General features: G+C 38.6%; 1 long non-coding RNA gene across 1 annotated transcript in view; it reads left to right on the top strand.

Annotated features, from left to right (window-relative positions):
• LOC147601200 (uncharacterized) overlaps positions 1–18,493 on the top strand; it is a 119,855-nt gene extending 101,362 nt beyond the window's left edge. The window contains exon 3 of the long non-coding RNA XR_015258072.1: positions 18,397–18,493. This is a non-coding gene — a long non-coding RNA (uncharacterized LOC147601200). The remainder of the gene's footprint in view (positions 1–18,396) is intronic.
• Positions 18,494–19,331: the final 838 nt, after the last annotated feature.

The following is a 19,331-nucleotide window of genomic DNA, read 5'->3' on the forward strand; positions in this document are numbered from 1 at the left end:
TACAAATCCAGTTAGGCATACTGCTGCAGTGATGATTTTGAACATTAAGCATTTTACGCAAACGAATTAAAGGGCATATATGCATTTAGTAAAGGCTGCATAATTGCCTTCCATCTAGGTTTTTTTTTCTTCTGCAGATTTCTTAATATCAAAACCTAATCAACTTCTTTTTTCAGTCTGCGTGTGCTAGTTAGTTTTTTTAAATGAAGAGACCTGAAGAAAATATAGCCAAATTATAAATTCTTGAGGTCTTTGGAAGCATTTACTTCAATTATTTGTATCTTTTTTCATTCTCTATTGAATTTTAGATCTGACTATTGTTTTGCAATCCAAAAGTACCTTTATTTTCTGTTCACTAATGCTTCTGGGGAATCTATTAATGCAATATTTTAGCATTCAGTGAGTTTGAGTTTGATCCTGAGTTTCCAAATATGACTGTGTAGTTTAAAATTATATGGAACTGACTCCTGGACTTTCTGTCATCACACATAGGAAAGTTTCTCTAGGCCTGACTGTTTCCTTGATGAGGAGCTGATAGAGCAAAGCACTTGAAAGTGTGTTCCCTCAAGGGCATTAGGAGAAAAATATAACTGGTGGAAGTACGTTGGAGGATTTTTAATAAATTAAAAATAAAAAAAAATTAGCAGAGGAATAAACCCATTGTACTTGAAAAAAGTTATTGCATTGATGATAAAATAAATTGGAGAGTTTCAATAAATCTTTCTATTCCATATTTGACTTTTCAGGTTGAAGGCCTTGTAATACACAAGACTTTCTGTGCCAGTGGTATCCAATGGTATCCATGTTAATATCTGTACAGTCAGGTCATCTACATCCAAGAGTCTGAAAAGAGTTGTTTGAGAAAGGTTTCTGGTTCGTTGTTAATACTAGAGTAGTTCAAGAATAAGTGAGAAATCTCTGTAAGTGTAAGTGGCAGTATTATAGCAGTATTCAAAGTAACAATTGGGATGACTCCAGAAGCAAATTAGTTTCATTTGATATAAAAACAAGATCCTGTCTCAACTTTTTTTTTTGTTAGTAAGCAGTTACAGGTTTAGATTCTGTAATGGGTTTTCACATGTTTTTAAGAAAGTGGGTCTTGCCAACAGACTTCTTTCTTCAATATTTCAGTTGACTTCAGCCAAACATGTATAGAGTGCTGTAAGCTGTTCAACTTGATCCAGGTGGTTTTAAAACCATTGCTGTATTATAGCAAAACACAGAATTAATGGGCTGGACGCTGGTTGAAAACAGATCTCAAAAGCTTGTCAAGACAGCAGTGAAACAGGACTTTTTCTGGAATGGCTGCGCAACAAGTGGCACCAGGTTCAGCCGTATTCAGCACTAAACATGAAAAAAAATCTTCTAAAACTTGTATCTGAAGCAAGCAAAAGGAACACCATTAATAGAGTGGACAATTGTATAAATCAATCTCTTTTCAGTCTAGTAAGCTGGACATCTTCCAGGAAAATTATTTTGGTTTAGGGGAAGACAAAATGACCAATTGGGATGAAGAAAAGAAGGTCACAATACCAGAATAGCAAAGAATATGTTCTTGAAAGTTTCAACTTTTTCTGTTCTGTGGTGCTGGACAAAGGACTCAAGACACTGTTTAAGATCATGCTGGGAGCTGAAGGGCTGACTTACTGATACGGTATTTAAATAGAGGACAAGTGAACAGGAAGAGGGTTTTGGCATTATAAAAGGTGTTCTTGAAATTTATATTACTACATTACAGTTTTCTTGCCTTTTTAAAGTAATCTTGGAAAAATGTATAGGCATGCAGAAAAGAGGGGGAAAAAATTCCTTAAGATCTGGGTAAAGTGCCTCACAGTCAGACTTAAAACTTGATCTTTGGCTTTTCAGAAATTGAGGTGTATTTCCATTGAGCCAGATGAGCATCACTCCTGAGTGAAAGCACCATCTAATACAAAGTTCTTAAGTGTATCTGAGAACAGTAGAAAAATAAGCCAGACAGACTGTATATAAGGCAAATTTTTTTCCATATTAAGGATGGTTAGCTGGTGGAATGCCCGTTTCCTGTGGTGAATTCTTAATCTGTCAACAGCTCTCATTCAGGTGTGTTTTGTCTTATACCTGTCATACATGAGGAATTTGGGGTTGACCCTTTGTTCTGGTGTTGTTCGGTGAGGGGGTGCTATAGTGGTAGTTTCTGTAAGAAGCTGCTAGAAGTTGTTTCTCTTTTGTCCAGTGTACTCGGCCGGGCCTAGGGCAGACCCATGGCTGGCCAGGGCCGAGCCAATTGGTAGCAGAATGTTCCCTGATAACGCCTCTGTGATAGTGTATTTAAGAAGGGGAAAAATAAGAAACAAACAAAAAAAAGAAGATGTGAAGAAGCAGAAGCAGGGGTAGAGAGGGGGAGGCGCGAGCCTTGTGTGCCTTGCGGCCCTCACCCTCTGGCCTCCTGCTGGGCAGCCAACTGGGCCCAACTGGGCCCAACTCAGCCCAGCCCGGCTGCAAGAAGTGGAGAGGAGATGAGAAGTGAAGAGAACCAAGAGGTGTCTGCCTGCTGATTGTGAAGAATTTGTTGTGAGAAGAATGGCTGCAGACGCCAAGGTCAGTGAAGAAGGAGCGGAAGAGTAATGTGGATCGTGACAGAGATTCCTCTGCACCTCCCATTCCCTTTTCCCCCCCTGTGCCACTTGGGGAGGGGGAAGGAGGTAGAGATAGTGTTAAGCCCGGGAAGAGGGAGGGGTGGGGGGAGGTTATCTTGTTCTCTTTCTCATTATCCTGCTTTGGTTTTAATAATAAACAAATAATTTTCTCTGAGTTGAGTCTGTTTTGCCCATAACGGTAACTTTAAGTATCTCTCTCTGTCCTTATCTCAAACTTTAAGCCTTTTTTTTTCTTATATTATCTCTCCCTGTTCCCTTGGAGGGTGGGGGGAGTGAGAGAGAGACTGCATAGTCTGCTCCCGATCAGGGTTAAACTATGACACCCTTTCAGCTCAGAGAAGCCAGGCCGGTCGAGTCAGAGATATATTTTTAGAATGTGCCTGAGACATGCACTGTACCTAGCCAAATGATAACTGTTTCGAACACCAGGGTCCTTAGCCTTTCTTACCTTGGTTTAAGGGAATTTGCAGGGTACTTGTCATTCAAATATCTTGCTAATGCAGTTCAGGTAAATCTAGAGATCTTCATCTGTGCTACTTATTACTTGTGTAGCTGGGTGCATGCCCTGATTGCCTTTAAGACTGTAATTGCTGTTTGCCAATGCTGCTAAAAATAAAACTAGATATTAGCTGTAGTGAGATAAATACTAATTTTTAAAAATACTGAATTCCCCTTCCCCTCTCTTTGTTATTCCATCTACACTTTTTTTTTTTTTCATTTTTGTGGGTAATTTTTCTACAAATGCTTTGAACATTGGTGTTTTAGTGGCCGAGATGCAGATGCTGCTGCCAATAAGACCACTTCATAGACCTGCTGTGTGCCTCTTTAAAAGGTTATGATTTAGACAGCCGAGTTGACTGGAGTTTTTTTGTGTAAAATGTAGATTTCTGTGGAGAAATGGAGACTAAACTAGATGATTTAATGATCCTTTCCAGCTCTTTGCAAAACAATGAACTGTATGTGAGGTTGCTTTTCTGGTAATTAAGGGCTTTGGGAACAGGCCAAAATGCTTTCTTCCTCGCACCCTGTTACCTGTACGATGCAGCCTGCATATTCTCACAAAAATTATGCTTAAATTACTGTGTTATTCCCAGCTTTCTGTAACTTCAGAGCTTTTAACTTTTGTCTTAATGTTATCATGGATGGATCTTTCTGTCTCTAAAGTGATCATTAGTTATGCAGATGAACAAGCTGAAGAGCAATTTCATAGCAGTACTTCTCAAGGAATCTGGATGTTAAGTGCGATACAGAATAACAGGATGTCAAGCTGCGCCTTGCCGAGAAGTACACCTCTCCACTATAGCCATCTTCCCCCACCTCCAGTGATCCTGTATCAAAGAATACTCAAAAACTTTTCTAATCTAGTTTTGCACACAAGTGCTGTGTCATAAGTCATCTAGTTGCTGAATTCAAAGTCAAATTTTGAATGTATGCAAATATTACACGTGATGTGTATGATGAATGCAACATGCATGGGATTAAGTGCTGAGACATGTTTCTCAAAACATTAAAAAGTGTTTCCTGAGCAGAGTAATGCAATATTTTTCCTGTTGCATATGAAAATTCTGTCATTGTTACAGTGGGACTTGTGCACATCTTTAAATAATGGTCCTAGATAAAGAACGACTCGGGCTGTTGCCAAGTTGTCGATGAATTCAGGTCCAAAGTTTTTTTTTTAAAAAGAAGGAAGCCCTATGTTTTTAAAAGTATTTTTACTACATAAGTTCCTTGCATACATAATAAAGTAATTAATCTTTTAAAACAAGACAAAACTGTATTACAATATCAATGCATTTTAGTTGCATTTAATTCTATATCTAGGAAGACATCAATCCTGGTAAATCAGAAACAGGTAAATTAATTTAATGACATTTGATAGCAAAGGTATCTCTGTTAAATTAATAACTGCATCATTAGAATTTGCAGCCACAGTTCTGCAAACATTTTGCAGGGACAATCCACGTAGCTGAGTAAAGCTGTACTGATTTTAAGTGAGTTCCTGACAGGTTACAGGATTCCTGTGCAGGAAAACATTTTAGAATTGATTTACACATCTTATTAACTTAATTTTTCTTTGGGGATATGTGTGTGATTAGTGGATATACATTTAATCTCACATTTGAGATAAATAATTGGGAAATGAGGGGAATGTCGTCTTATTTTCTGTCAAAGGGGAGTTACTTTATTACATTCTATTGATGTGATTGTATTTTATAAGCTTAATGGTCACTCAGTCACAAAAATTCATAAAATTGTATTTTTACCAAGCACACCCAGAGTAGAAAAACAATAATTCCCACAGTTGGAAGGATCAGAAAATAAGTACATAATGCTCTTTGGCTTTAAGGATTTTATAAAGTATTTATCTTTCATATAAATATGAAGACCAGTTCTCGTACGAGTTCTATATGCTGATGAGCCTGTTGTTTAAAAGTGAATCTACCTTTGTAGGCTGGAGTCATTGGCAAGGCAGGTTCCATGTATCATGCACTGCAAAAAGATCAGTCCAAGACTAGTGCAAACCAAGATTGTTGACAACCTCTGAACTGAATTTTATAATGGGAATGAGATGCTTCAGAGAGTGGAAATTCTTAACATTGTTAAAAACAAAAAGCAATTACAATGACTCAGAAAAAAAATAAATACAATAATTGAAACTAGAAAAGACTATAATGAGATTATAATGGTACAATAATAATAAAAACAAATAATAAGCAAAGGAAGATTACACTATCAAGTATGTAAAGCTCCTGACAATAGCTGGTGAAAAGAACGGGTAAGATGGATGTGGAACATTTTGGAAACCCGATGAGGCAGTAATTATCTGTGAGCTGTGCTGCAGAGGTGCTACAGGTAGTAAGAAACTGCCCTCTTGGAGAATAGGGCCAAACCTTGCTGAATCCGAGTTGTCTCTGTATGTACGCCAGGAGTGCCGCAATGGGACAGCAACTGGGGGATGTGATCGATATTTTTTGGGGGAGGAAGCTGAAAGCAGGACACATCTTGAATTACTCATGTTCAGTTATAAATTCTGAATTACTCATGTTCAGTTATAAATCCCATAGTACCAATTCTGGCCTATGATGTTATCCTATTTCAGCAGTGATATTAGAATCTAAAAGTGAGAAATTAAGAAAGAGACAAATTAAAATATTGTTTTTCTTTGTACTGTGATTGCTCCCAAAGGTCTTCTGGAACTTCTGATTACCCTTATTTTTGTTTCTACAAACTTACCAGTGATGCCACCACAAGCTTGGGCTCACCTTGCCGGAGTTACATGTGCAGCTGCCTCCTCAAGGGCACTGTTGAGAGGAGTTTGGCTGCCTGTCGTTGCCCTGTGATCCCAAAAGTGCTTTACATCAGAACCGACATTGGAAGAGCCAGTCCTGAGCTGGGCTGATGAATGCTTTTTGGCAAAGCTTTTGATGCTTTCTCTGACAGAATCCTTCTGGATAAACTGTCCAGCACACAGCTAGACAAGTCCATCATACGTTGGGTGAGCAATTGGCTGATGAGTTAGGCTTAAAGGGTTATAGTAAATGAGGTTACATCAGGTTGGTGGCTGGTCACCAATGGGGTTCCCCAGGGCTCAATTTTAGGGCCAGTTCTCTTCAATGTTTTTATAAATTATCTGGATGCAGGAATCAAATGTACATTAAGTAAGTTTGCTGAGGACACTAAAGTAGGAGGAGCTGTGGACTCCCTTAAGGGTAGAGGACTTAATCTGCATAGATTGGAGAGCTGGGCAATCAGCAACCGTATGGAATTTAACAAAAGCAAGTGCCAGATTCTCCACCTGGGACAGGACAATCCTGGTTATACGTACAAATTGGGGGACAAGGCTGGAGAGCAGCCTTGTGGGTTTGGGTTGATGGCAAGTTGAATATGAGTCAACATATATATAAATACACACACACACATATATATATATGGCAGCAAAAAGGGACAACTGTGTTCTGGGGTGCATCAAGCACAGCATAGCTACCTCATCAAGGGAGGTGCTTGCCCCACTCTACAGTGCACTGATGTGGCCCCACCTCAAATACTGTGTGCAGTTTTGGACACATTAATTTAATAAGGTCATCAGACTACTAGAGTGTGCAGAGGAGGGTGACCAAGATGGTGAAAGTCCTTGAGGGCAAGACTTACAGGGAGTGGCTGAGGTCACCTGGTTTGTTCATCTTGGAGAAGGCTGAGGGGTCACTGCAGTCTACAACTTCCTCAAGGAGGGCAGCTGAGGGTGCGGTACTAATCTCCTCTCTCTGGTGACCAGTGACAGGACACGAGGAAATGGAATGAAGCTGCATCAGGGGAAGTTCAGATTGGACATTAGGAAAAGATTCTTCACTGAGAGGGTGGAAGAGGCTCCCCAGGGAAGTGGTCACAGCACCAAGCCTGTCAGAGTTCAGGGACCATCTGGACGATGTTCTTGGTCATATGGTTTAGTTTTAGGTAGTCCTGCGAGGAGCAGGGATTTGAACTTGATGATCCTTATGGGTCCCTTCCAACTTGAGGTATTGTATGATTCTATGATCTTGCACTCCCCCACTGCTAAGCTCATGGAAGCATTGGTGCAAGCACGTAGTGGAGTGAAGAACCAGTCCAGACTAAAACTCACTCCTGTAACCTGTATTCATTCCCAGTTGTGCAGCTGCAAGTCCTGTTGCAAAATCACAAGAACCAAGTGGTCAAATGTTGGGGCAGCAGAGCTGCCTCTTGGCAGTACTGCATGAGATTCCAGCTTCCAGCACTCTTAAGATCTGCAGTGTTAGGTTATGACAGAGATTTATTGCAAAATAAAGAGTTAGTATTTTTTCAATAGCTACTTGCTAAATTTCCAAGAGTTGGTTTTTGTCCTCATGTCATGTCTTCTAGATTTAAGTCCAAATAACAATGCTATTAACACTGAAAGAAGAAGTATTTTGTTCCTATCCAGGACTGCAAAACTTCAGGCTTTTTGTTTTTACAGAGACAGTAGCTAGATATTTATGTCTCTCACAGCAGTTTGAGATGAGCTCTTCATCTGAGAGTATGCAAGGTACCACTGCCTTAGTATTTTTTTTTAACAGAGATTTTTTGTGTCGATTTGTTTTTCAGATTGCTTATCTGAGCTCTTTTTTTTTTGTTCTGCCTTTCACCTTTGTCTTTTGCCTTTCCCTTTTTTCTTTTAAATTAGAAATGGCAGATATGTTTTCAGCCAGACTGTAAATAAGGACGTAGGTTACATCTATATTAGTAAATTAAATCATGCAGCACATGGATCTTAGTGTTGTCCACAGATCAGAGATATTGTTATTTTCCAATCCACAGATTTTATTATTTTCCGTATTGTTAAGTTGTTAGCATTAGGCAATTCCTAGATGCAGACAGGTGGTGGCTGAGGCTAAAGACAAGACTCAGCAGCAGCTTCTTGGATGTAGCCACCCTTTTTTGGAGGAGAGAGTTGTAGAGAGAGTTGTCTGGACAGGCTGTGCATGTTGGCCTTGCAGTAAGTGGATGTTCCTTGGTGAATTGTATTTTCTGGTGTTGATGTGGTGCAGACTTTTATGAAAAGAACAGGTGATATTGGGGTAGATTGTTCATAGCCTGTGGCCCAGAATCGAATAGGAATGGGCCTGTCTGGCAGGATTCCTAGATTTTTGGTGTGATTATAGAGGAGTAACTCCAAGTATCCTGAATTACTGGTCATTATCAGAATTACACCTTCTGTCTCGTTTCCAATCTACCCCCTCTCTGGTTCTCTCCACCTCAGTGCTATTCACTTCCTCAGTTTGTCTCTCCTCCTCAGGCTCCTCACTCCTGGTTCGCTCCTTGCTGAGGAAGTCTGAATCTCCACCTCTGAACTTCCCATTGCAGTCAATCTGGTGTTCCCTGGAAACCAGAACCTACAACCCAGTTTCTTAGTTTGGCTGTTCTTGGTGAAAGTATACTTTTTTTTGAAGAAAGATTTCTAGCTAGTAATCTGAGCCAACTAAAGGAAAATAAGGCTTCAAGGGTTTGGGTCGAGACAGTACATTATGTATTCTTGCTTTGGTGCTCGTGTTGCACTAGAAAGGCTGTTTGACAAGTTGTATATCTGTGTAGAAAATGTAGCGTCTGGAAGAACCTCTTGGTAATCACACAGACGCGTAATAATAATAATAATGAGCATTGCTCGGATGTGGGCATTCAAGTATCTCAAGAAAACTCTTAAAATACAAGCAAGCTGTGCATGTGCCCTGAATTCTTTATTTCTTCACAGTGGTCACACACGTATCTGAGGTCTTCATATTTACTGCAATAAAAAGGCAAATGAAGCTGACAGTGATCTATTCTGTGTAAGAACAGAGGCTATATTATTCTAAATGTCTTTTTCCATTGGTAACTTTGTTAATGCCATATTTTCTCTACTAACCCTTGGCCTTTTTCTTGGCTCAGCCACTTTTTGTGTATTCTTAGCAGAAGTTGTTCAAGTGCTTTCATCTTTCTTTCTAATACTTGATCACTCACAGCGAACACTCCACAGTGCCATCTTGGCACAGCCATGGTGCCTCTGCTGGAACTGGTGGAAACTTGGGATTTGAAAAGGGCATGGATGCTGAATCACCCACATCTTGTTTTCTGAAGAAAAATAGTTACAGTGACTTACAACTTGCTCTCACTTAGAAAATTTTCACTTAAATGTTAGAATGGCAGTAGTAATGTGCTGGCAGCATCCGTGAGAATAGCTGAGGATGGACTGGCAGAACTGGGAAAGGGCAAGGTTAGATCCTGCTACTGCCCTGCCAAGTCAGGCGTGTCCCATGTTTCAGGTCGCTGTTGCATGTCCTCCAGAGGTTCCCAATTTTGCCAGCTTATTCCTCAACTTCTGTCAAATGAGCTTGATTAAAGCAGAAATACACATTTGCAGTAGGGTGATATGTAGCTACCTTTGTATTTTAAAGAAAATGACAAAATTGCATATAGACAGCCAGTTTGGAGAAACTGAGGCAGCAGTAGTTTTTCCATTAGTAGATTTATTGCTGCAAGGGGGAAGATAACTATGTCACCTAGGACAGTGACATCGGGGTTAGTTTGAACTGTTTCTGTGTGATTATTGAGCAGCTTAGTGATGAACTTTTTGACATGGAGGATACTGTAGCACACCTCCAAGATGACCTATGACCAATTTTTTTTACCTGAAATACGAAACTATAGAGTTAGGGCAAGAGACCTTTGTGTACAGAAGGGATTTGCCTACAGCATTTTAACTTTTTAGTGGATGAACCCTTTCCTCTTGATTGCAATGTACAGAAACATAGATTACCATTTACTGAAATTTAAGTAGGTTATTATTTTAAATTAAGATACAAACAGGAAATATGTTTTTCAAATTTGTGTTGAATGTAAAAAATCTTTCAATGAAATGTTAATGTAAGGATATTTTTCTTGTTATCTCTAGTATTATTTCTCTGCTACCTGGAAATAGAAGGAAAGGCACTTATTATTGTTATTTCAGTTAAAGTCCCATACACATTCTTCATGACAACATCTTATATTTTGAATATCGCAAGGTGAATAGAAATAATTAACTTTTAATCTGCCCTGTTGGATCTATGCCCAAAAGCCCAGTCCATATAAGGAAATATCAAATGCAAATTTCTTTCAGTCAAATCTTGAGGTCTGAGGAAGACAGAATTTTCCTATTCATATTTTAGTTTTGCCAATTAATATAAGTGTCTTTCGTAATCTGAATTTTGTGGATACTTCTGGACAAGTCTCAATGTTATTACAGCATGGTTCTAGAAAAAAGAAAAAAGCAGAGGCAGCAAACATTAATTCAATGTTCACAATGCTCTGAAAGTTGAAATAAAAAAAGGAGGCAGCTTGTGAGCAAGAGAGGTTGAAGTTTTATTTTCAGTCACATAAGAGCTGCAGCTGCTTTGCCCTTTTGCACTCATTTGTTATATATGTGCACAGCTGGACTGGAGGAAACCTCTGCAATGAGGTCTGGATGGGTATCAGTGGCACAGAAGAAAATATTCTCTTTAATTAAAATGTGGCCCTATGCAAAGTAGGAGCCTCATGGAGAGTAAGAGTACAGTGAGGTTATAATTAGCATAGCTATACTCAGTTAAAGTGAACATTAAGCATAAGAAAATATAACTGACTGAACTCAGCAGCTTGAAAATCAGGTTGTTAAGTCAACTTTAGTGTCTGGGAATCTGATGTTTGGCTGTAGTTCAGTTTCTCCTTTTGCGTGCTGTTCCTGAAAGCAGAAAAGTGACCTTTTACAATATTTGATGATCAGGTTTGCAAACTTCAGTCCTGAAACATGACAAAATTCCCTTCCATGTGTGCTAGTTCAAAGGGTACTTTGCTTGCAGTATGTGGACAGTCTATGTGGAAAAAAATGCAGCTTTGTTTTACAAGCAGTTCTCGTCTCAGGTTTTCCACTTGCCCATGCAAATGTCAGATGAAGAACAGGCTCTCCTTTCTTTCTCTTTCTTGCATTTTGTGCAACCCTTTATCTGTTTGCTGGCTAACAACAGAGCACGCTCATCCTGCTTGTGTCCAGTACATGGGGAACATGCTGTCTCTTTTCCTTAAAAATACACATCAGATTTCCTTTACCTCTTCCTTTTTTTTTTGTCTCTACCTCTTGCTGCTGTTGTATGTTAGTGTCAATCACAAGCTCTGACTTGACTTACCTGCGGCGACACGTTGGTCAGTGCTTGCTAGGAGATCCTGACTGCTGTCTGTGTTCAATGGAGAACTTTGGTTCAACAGGAATTACCTTACTGAACTATGATGAGTTCAGCTGGGTGGTCTAAGCAGAAGTTAGTTCTGTCAGTAGTCAATGATCCAAGAGCTTTGGTGACCAATGCACTGCTTTCGGCCACCTCTTTCTCAAAGTTAAATCTTGGGAACAAATACTTTTTCTAATTAGTAATCAAAACATCCTTTTTGTTTCCTTTAGTTTTGTACAGACAAATAATGTTTGTCTTGGTTCTAAAGCTTTAGCACAATGCCATTTCATTCAGGGGTGTTAGCCACAGATCCATTGTCCTTCAGTAAGGATATGGCTTCTTCAGCTCCCTCCTGGAAACCTAGGTTAGTGCTAGATGGGTAAGCAGTCTGTGTGCACTGAGGGCAGTGCGTAACAAACAGGCAAATACGTCAAGACAAGGCCCAGTGCACAATCTAAAGAAAGCTGTTGATCACCAAGAATAATTTATTAGTAAAAATAAATCAAATTTGTGAGAATACCACCTGGTGACTGTGCGTTAACTTCCTACAGTATAAAAGAAAACTGGTGTTGGTGCTGCACACGTAGTCATTGCATGTCTTTCCAGCCTGGGAGCTCTTCAGAACATCACTAAGCAGATGCACTTTGCACTGGATGAAAATCCTATACTGAATTAAATCATCCCAGAACCACCCTTTGTAACATCAAACTCCCCTGAATTGTCGTTTTGCACAAACTCCCTACAGGCTGAAATGAAACAAGGTATTAGCATAAGCTTGTGAACTTAAACTTAACAGATCCACACAAGAGGTATCGGCATCGTGTAAGTTTTCTCAGTAACAGAACTATCATAAGCCTTGTGTTTCAGATGAAGCCCTTGCACGTAGCAAGGGATAACACACTTTATTCAGTGCACCAGTTAGCCACAAGATAAATACTGTGAACTATTGTCCTTGGCTAATATATCTATTTTGAGATTTACTATTCCTATTTTGGATCCAAAGTGCACTTCTCAACATGTCTCTGCTCCCCCTGCACACATGAATAGTTGATTAATAACAGATTTTCACATCTATCCATAGTGTTTCTTTTCCTACTAAGATCTCTTTTGTTGCCTCTTTCTAGTTCACCAATAGATGGTGTAGAAAGTGCTGATAATTCTTTAAAGATTCATTCAGATCATAGCTTTATTGTAGTTTAATTCTGGCCTGGAATAAGTTATGTAATATGATAGCAGCTTTATAATTGGTAAATAAAGTAAAAATACATTTAACTGTCTTCACTAAACAAGGCAGCTTACAAAAAGACTTCCTTTTACCTCAACCATTCTTTGGTGCTCTGGCATTAAAGAAATTTTTTTGGAATGTACTATTGTACACAGCTGTTTGGTAGGAGGAAGTGGGGGTGTCTTCAGTGAAACACATAAGTTTTGCATGTAAAGACTACTATTTTTGTTGTACATTAATATTCAGTTTTGTTAAAGTGAATCAAGAAGAAACAAGTGTTGTGATGAACAGATTCTTGACAGTTATCAATTCACTGACAGTGATTTCATGACTAAATGTCTTGGTTTATAGTCTGCAGAATTAATGGCCATGTGTACCTCTCAGAGAATAAAATGAAACCCAATATGATGCAGGGATTTATTTTTTCCTTTCCACTATTATATTGTTATGCTTTATTATTCCTGAATCTCTCAATCATGAAATGTGAAATTAAATTTGTTTGGATTTATCTACTTGGCATTCTTAAGCTTTGTGACTTAGGAACTACAAGTTGAATGCAAATGTTATTTATGATCATTTAGTACTTCAGTAACATAGTCTTTAGTGTATAAAAGAACCAGACTTACAGAACAGAGTTCAGATGGAGTGAATAATAAAATGTGCTTTCTCTTTACACAGTGCTTATTCGTTTCACCTCTACTTTAGTAATTGTAACTGTCTGGCTTTTACCTGCTTCTCTCCTCTCTGTATTCTACCACAGATTGTTTTACTCTGAGGGAGTGATTTGCACACTTAATCACTGAACAGGGATCTTATAATGCCGCTGGAATCTGGACATTGTGGAAACAGTCATAGAAATATTATGGCTTGAGCATTTAAGCTAGCTTTCACAATCTCTCTTCTTTCTGTCTTTTTTTTTTTCCCCTTTTTTTTTCTTTTTTCACCTTCTCCCAGATTTACAAACCATTTGGTAAACATAGGCTTGAAGGTTCATTTAGAGCAGAAATATTGTGAGGTTCTTGTCTTTCCTCAAAGACTGAAAAGTTAGGGAAGAGTGAAACCCGAAATGCAGACTCTGTCATGGGTGCTCCTCTTTGTCCCATGCTTAAGGGGGAGAGAGGAGGAACCTCTCCAAACTTCCTCTACGTCAGAAGAGAGTTTAATCATAATTACTTAACTGCATTCAAACAGGTCCCAAAAAACCTACCCAGGTAAGGAGGTAAAGGGATATTTAATGACATGTTCCAAGCATCAGAATAAGCACTCAGCTTGTGCCATCCCTCTTCCTGACCTCCAGTCGCAGGCACGTGAGGTTGACAAGGGAATAAGCACTATGTGACCCCGACGTTATAGAAGTTGAAGGTTTGACTTGAATTATTGATGGCTAAGGTTCCCGTGCAGCTTATACTCGCTCCGTGAATCTCTCACCTGAGCAAACATCTTGTTCTGCTGTGTCCCTTGTACCTATCGCTGGAAATTAGGGTCTGGAGGCAGGGAGGGGAAGAGCTGGTGCAAGGGTAGCTTTCCTCTGAGCAGAGGAGTCTGCAAAGATTTCTTCCTTGTTCATACACAGTCAAAAACCTTACATTCTGAGGGCAGAGAAGACCCCTTACCAGAGACTGGGGTATCTGCTCCAAGCCTGTGGAGGTAGACTGCTGCCATTTGGCTAGAGGAAGGTAATTTTGATTCATAGTGTAGGCAAAAATATTTCAGTCTCTTCAGGGAAAGATAAGCCAGAAGATTTTCAAAACAAGAATGTGTTTTCTAACCTGAACCCCTTCTGTAGGCAGTCTGATAGTACTACTGTGCTTGGGCACTTTTAATTGTTTTAAATTCTTATTGTTTATTTATGATAGCTTAGAATGCAATAGCCCTAGTAAGCCGTAATTAACAGTGAAGTCCCTTTTCATTGCACACAAGAATGACTTTGCTGTGAAGAGTTAAACCTCTTTTCTGCTGAAAGTTGTTGAAGCTTTCGTCTCCCTATTCTTCTTGAGCAGGATGCCAAGAGTGATGTCTGTGCCCATGGTAAATAACAATAGACCTGGTGAGAATTGCCTGAACCTTCATTTACTTTTTCTAAAAAAAAAAAAAAAAGAAATAACATTTTACTGAAGGCTATTTTTCCTGGCTGCTTGGAAGAGAGACCAGGTTGCTCGTGCTTGTGGTCGCTTATGCTTCAATCTTTTCTGCTGCTTATAGCTTGAGCTTGCTGTTTGTTTTGCACATTTTCCCACTCTCCCAGTGCCTTGTTAAACATTTTATACCAAACGGATGAATAAGCAGTTGATGTCTGTCCTTTTCACTCAGCCAGATATAACTCTGAAAAAAATAGCTGCTCTGAAAGAAAAGAAAATTGGGAACTAGAAAACAAGTCAGTCTTTCAACTGAGCAACAAATCGCGGTCATATGCTTGAGGACAGAGTTTAACCCCAGTCTTGAACCACAATTCATCTGTATTTTGACATGTTCCTGGCACAGAATGGACAAGAAGTGTCAAATACAGCTTCTGAGAGAGTGCTTTTCTGCTGGGGCACTTGTATGGTCCTCCTGGCTGTGACCTGAGCATCCCGGACTTGTCAAACTCCTGACAACTGGACAAGTCATTTCACAGAACTAGAATAGACTTGAAGATTTTCCTTATGCTATTTTTTTCCTTTAATTGAGGACTGCTGAATTAATATTTTTAAATTACATTTAAAAACCACAGTCTTAAGTGCTTTCGATTTTTTTTATAAACTAATATTTTACTTTTATGACACATTTTAACTTACAAATAAGTTAGTCTGGACTTTTAATATGCATTTTGCAGTCAGGGTAAAATATGGATATAAAGACGGAGTTGCAGGCTTAAAGACATAAAAATATCAGTATTTCTGTTGATTATGATCCAGAAGGTCTATTGTAATTGCCTTGCTTGATGTTTTATATAATGCAGTTCATGATATTTCCTTTAAATATTACTTATTTGAAATGGCTGTGTCTTTTAGGTGGAAGAAAAATTTGATTATGATTTCAAAAATATAGTCATTTTTCCTTTTATCATTGTGTTCCTAATGCACATCTGAGCCACATACTTAGCAGCAGTTTACTTCAGTGCCATTTCAATCCCCAGTAAAACTTTTTTATAATCTTATTGCAGAAGCATAAATAGTACCTAATGCCTTTATGGGACTTTATATTAATTAAGCTGAAATTATTTCTTATTTCCTAATGTAGTGGTTCTGCAGTGTTCAATCAGATAGTTGTTACTGTCTTTGTCTTTATAGCTTTCTGTGAGTTTTTCTGTGAGTTTAGATTTCCTAAGAATGGCATTGTTTGGAGTACCAAACTTTTTACTTTTAAGAAAAACGGGGCAAGATACAAATCACTTGGAGAGTTCCTGACAATACTTGCAGGTCTTTTATACTGAAATATTGAAATCAGTACACTTACCACACAGTATGCAATTGTAGGCAGGAGAGAGTGCTAGCTTATTGTTTGTTGGAATCCCCGCGCCCCCCCCCCCCCTTATGGAATTGATACTGTATCCAAGACTCCAGTGAAGTAGCACAAATAAAAATTCAGTGTTTTCCAAATAAAATAGTCTTTAATTGTTTTTCTCAGTAAGGACTTCTTCCACCTCCACACTAATAAGCATTCTTCTGTGCTTCAACTAGCTACCCACTCACTTTTTCTCTTTAAAGAATCGGCTGTCCCAATTACCATTGAGAATTTTCAGTCTCTCATTAAATTCGGAGCAATAGGTAATTTAATCAGGTGGTGATCTGTGTAACATTATAGAAAATGACCTTTAGAAAATGTATCTTACAAATTTGGATACTCTGTTTTATCAAACATATTCTTAGTGTTTAGTTAGTTTATAATTCTCTTTGGAATAAAAAATTACTTGTAGACAGGATTGGTATATGTTATATATGGTATACATAATATATAGAGAAAAATATATTTCTCTCTATATTACTTGTCTTTAATTTGAAATGCCATCTCTTGCATGTCAAGCAAATATGAGATTTCACACATGCTCCTCCCTGATTTTGATAAGTTTAAATCTAACATAGAGCTGACTGAGGGTGTGGGACATTGGCTACAGCATCATTCCTCAGATGAAAGCCACATTCCGGCATTTTTTTTTACCCTAGTCAGAGTATCATCTCCCATCACTTGCAAAGAAGGAACCCTCTTGCAGATAGAAATTTTACGTTACAAGTTGTGACTCAGTGTCCCCGTGGGCTGTGGGACTGGAGCTAAGGTGTCTGCGGGAGCTGCAGAGAGTGGAGGGTGGTGCTGTAGCTGTCTGCCTGGCCTTCTGTGGGGCTTGATGGGCTCTGCCACACAGCCAGAGACACGGTGGCCCGAGCAGCTTCTGGAGAGCCCTTTTCCAGAAATCCCTGGAGACTTAAAGCATTGCTCCATCAAAAAGTGTGCTTCAACTAGGGCCAATGTATAGAGTAGGAAAGCTGCCAGGCCAAAAAGAGTTTTATGCTGGCATAGCATGATTTGGCTTGGCATAATTGTAACAAAACACACTAAGCCATTTGGTATGATTGCTGCGTGCGTTCACTAGGAGTTGGCAAATTATAACTACCCTGACACAAATGAGCCATTGCAAATTTAGGTTTTAGTTTTGCAAATTTAGTTGCATAGTACAACCAAGTACGTTCATGAGCATACAAGCATGTGTAGTCCTTAAAAATTCTGGAATTGGCAGCCTGACCCTTAGACTCCAAACCCTAAACCAGCTCAGACACAAGGCTTTTTATGGATAATCCACACCAGGTAAAGCTTTCTACTGATAATGCCATTTGGAGGCTCCCTATCTAGAGTCTGCATCCTACAAGGTGAATAGCAAGTTGGATAGCTAGGATTTGACTTCTGAGAGAGTGCATATATTGCTGCTTCTCCTCTGGCACTAATGCAAGTTGAATATATGCCCTGGGGTGTAAGATCCAGTGTATTTTGTATTTCTTAGACATTAGCATGCTCTGCAGATCTAAATATCTTTTTCATGTTGTATTACATTGTGTTATGTAGTGCGACATTATTTAGCACGGCCAACCAGAGAGGAAGAGATGACATCCTCTTCTATGTGTGCTGATCTCTGAATTCCTTTAACATCATCATCATCATCATCACATCTTCTTCACATAGGCCTCCCTCACATATCTATATCAGAAATACAAAAGTGTTTATGTCAAGGAGGCAGGACTACGAGTACATTGTAAGAGAGGTAACTTAAAGGTGTTATTGTTGTAGCAGTTCTGCTTCAATTTTGGTGATGAAATCTGAATTAATTCCTTGCAGGAAAAGAATGCTAGTTTAATGACATCAGAATTAACAGAAATGCACCAATTCCTTACCTCTGTAGATTAAAGAAATTAACGAAAAACACTGTGTCAAACCTTAGCATCCCAGTTCTACCCTTTTGTTTTTCCTGACTACACATCTAGGAAGAAAATTTGACAATGAGGCAGCATTTAATACTATTTTTTTCACAGTTATTGAATAACAGAAAATTTCAACAAAATGAACCTCAGGAGAGAGGCCAAACTTAAGAGCAACTAAGTGGAAATTGGAAACCAAAATAGAAAACTTTTAATGCTATTAAGGTAAAGAGAAGTGGGTTCCCTCTACTGCCTTCTGGATTGAAAATCACTTTTACAAAATATGACACCAGAATATTAAAATACTAACCACTGATACTCACACTGTAATTTCTTGAATATTTTAGGATTCTGCTCTGAGCTGTTGTCTCTAAGCAACACATGAGGAAGTGTTGCACTGTTTCATATGACTATAAAATATATACATTTTTTCACCTAAATAGTGACATTGCTAAAACTTTTGATGACACCTATGTTAAACGGTGGATTAGTTGGTAAAAGCCAGAAGATTGATATTCTATTGTTTTGACTCCTCACTATGTGACTCAACTGGGAATGCTGTTCATCAAAAACTCACATTGAAATGGGGAAAAAAAAAAGGTAAGATTAAGAAACAGTATGTTTTTATTATCTTGCAGCACCTAAAATTATCAATATTTTTTTTTAAAAAAAGATATTGTGTTCAGTAGAGCATGGTTTTAAGGACGTACCTTTATCCTTATTCAGAGATGTGAATTACTGAGTACGTAACAAGAGATGAATTGAAGAAAGGTCTGGAGGGAATTTTACAGATGTCCTAGTCATGGGAAACTTTGCAAAAAGCTTGTGAAGCTGCCCACAGATTTGAAGCTGTGAGAAGTCTGAAATGCCATGGATAACTATAATGCTACTTAAAATTGCTGAGGTTAATGGACTGCATGGTAGGTATTACGAATGTCACTTAACTGCACCGCTTTTGCAGAACAGAGTTTTCCTCTTCTAATAACGTTAATTATGAAGCATATGTATTCTGAGACAACATAATGGATGCTATTGTTCCATTTGTGAAAACACTTGATGTTTATCAGTGCTGGTGAAGGACAGCATACTGCACGATTCTGCTGTACTTAATGATATATTGTGCATAATACGACACTCCTTCAGATACTTTTTTTTTTATAGAACATCACAGTTTTCTTCTTCACATTAGAACATACAGTAAAAAAATATTCCCACTTTTATTGTAGTAAAAAATGCAAAGTGGACTTCATCCAATACCTTCATTATTTTAGAAAACAAGTTAGGGCTTTCTTCAGCCTAGTGAGTGGTCTTTCTGAAGAAAATAAGTCTGATCTTCAATATCTGAAAGTTTCTAATTACTATTTTTGTTTCCCAACAG

The sequence above is a fragment of the Chlamydotis macqueenii genome, chromosome 3 (genome assembly GCF_036417535.1).
Source record: "Chlamydotis macqueenii isolate bChlMac1 chromosome 3, bChlMac1.mat, whole genome shotgun sequence".
Taxonomy (NCBI): Eukaryota; Metazoa; Chordata; class Aves; order Otidiformes; family Otididae; genus Chlamydotis; species Chlamydotis macqueenii.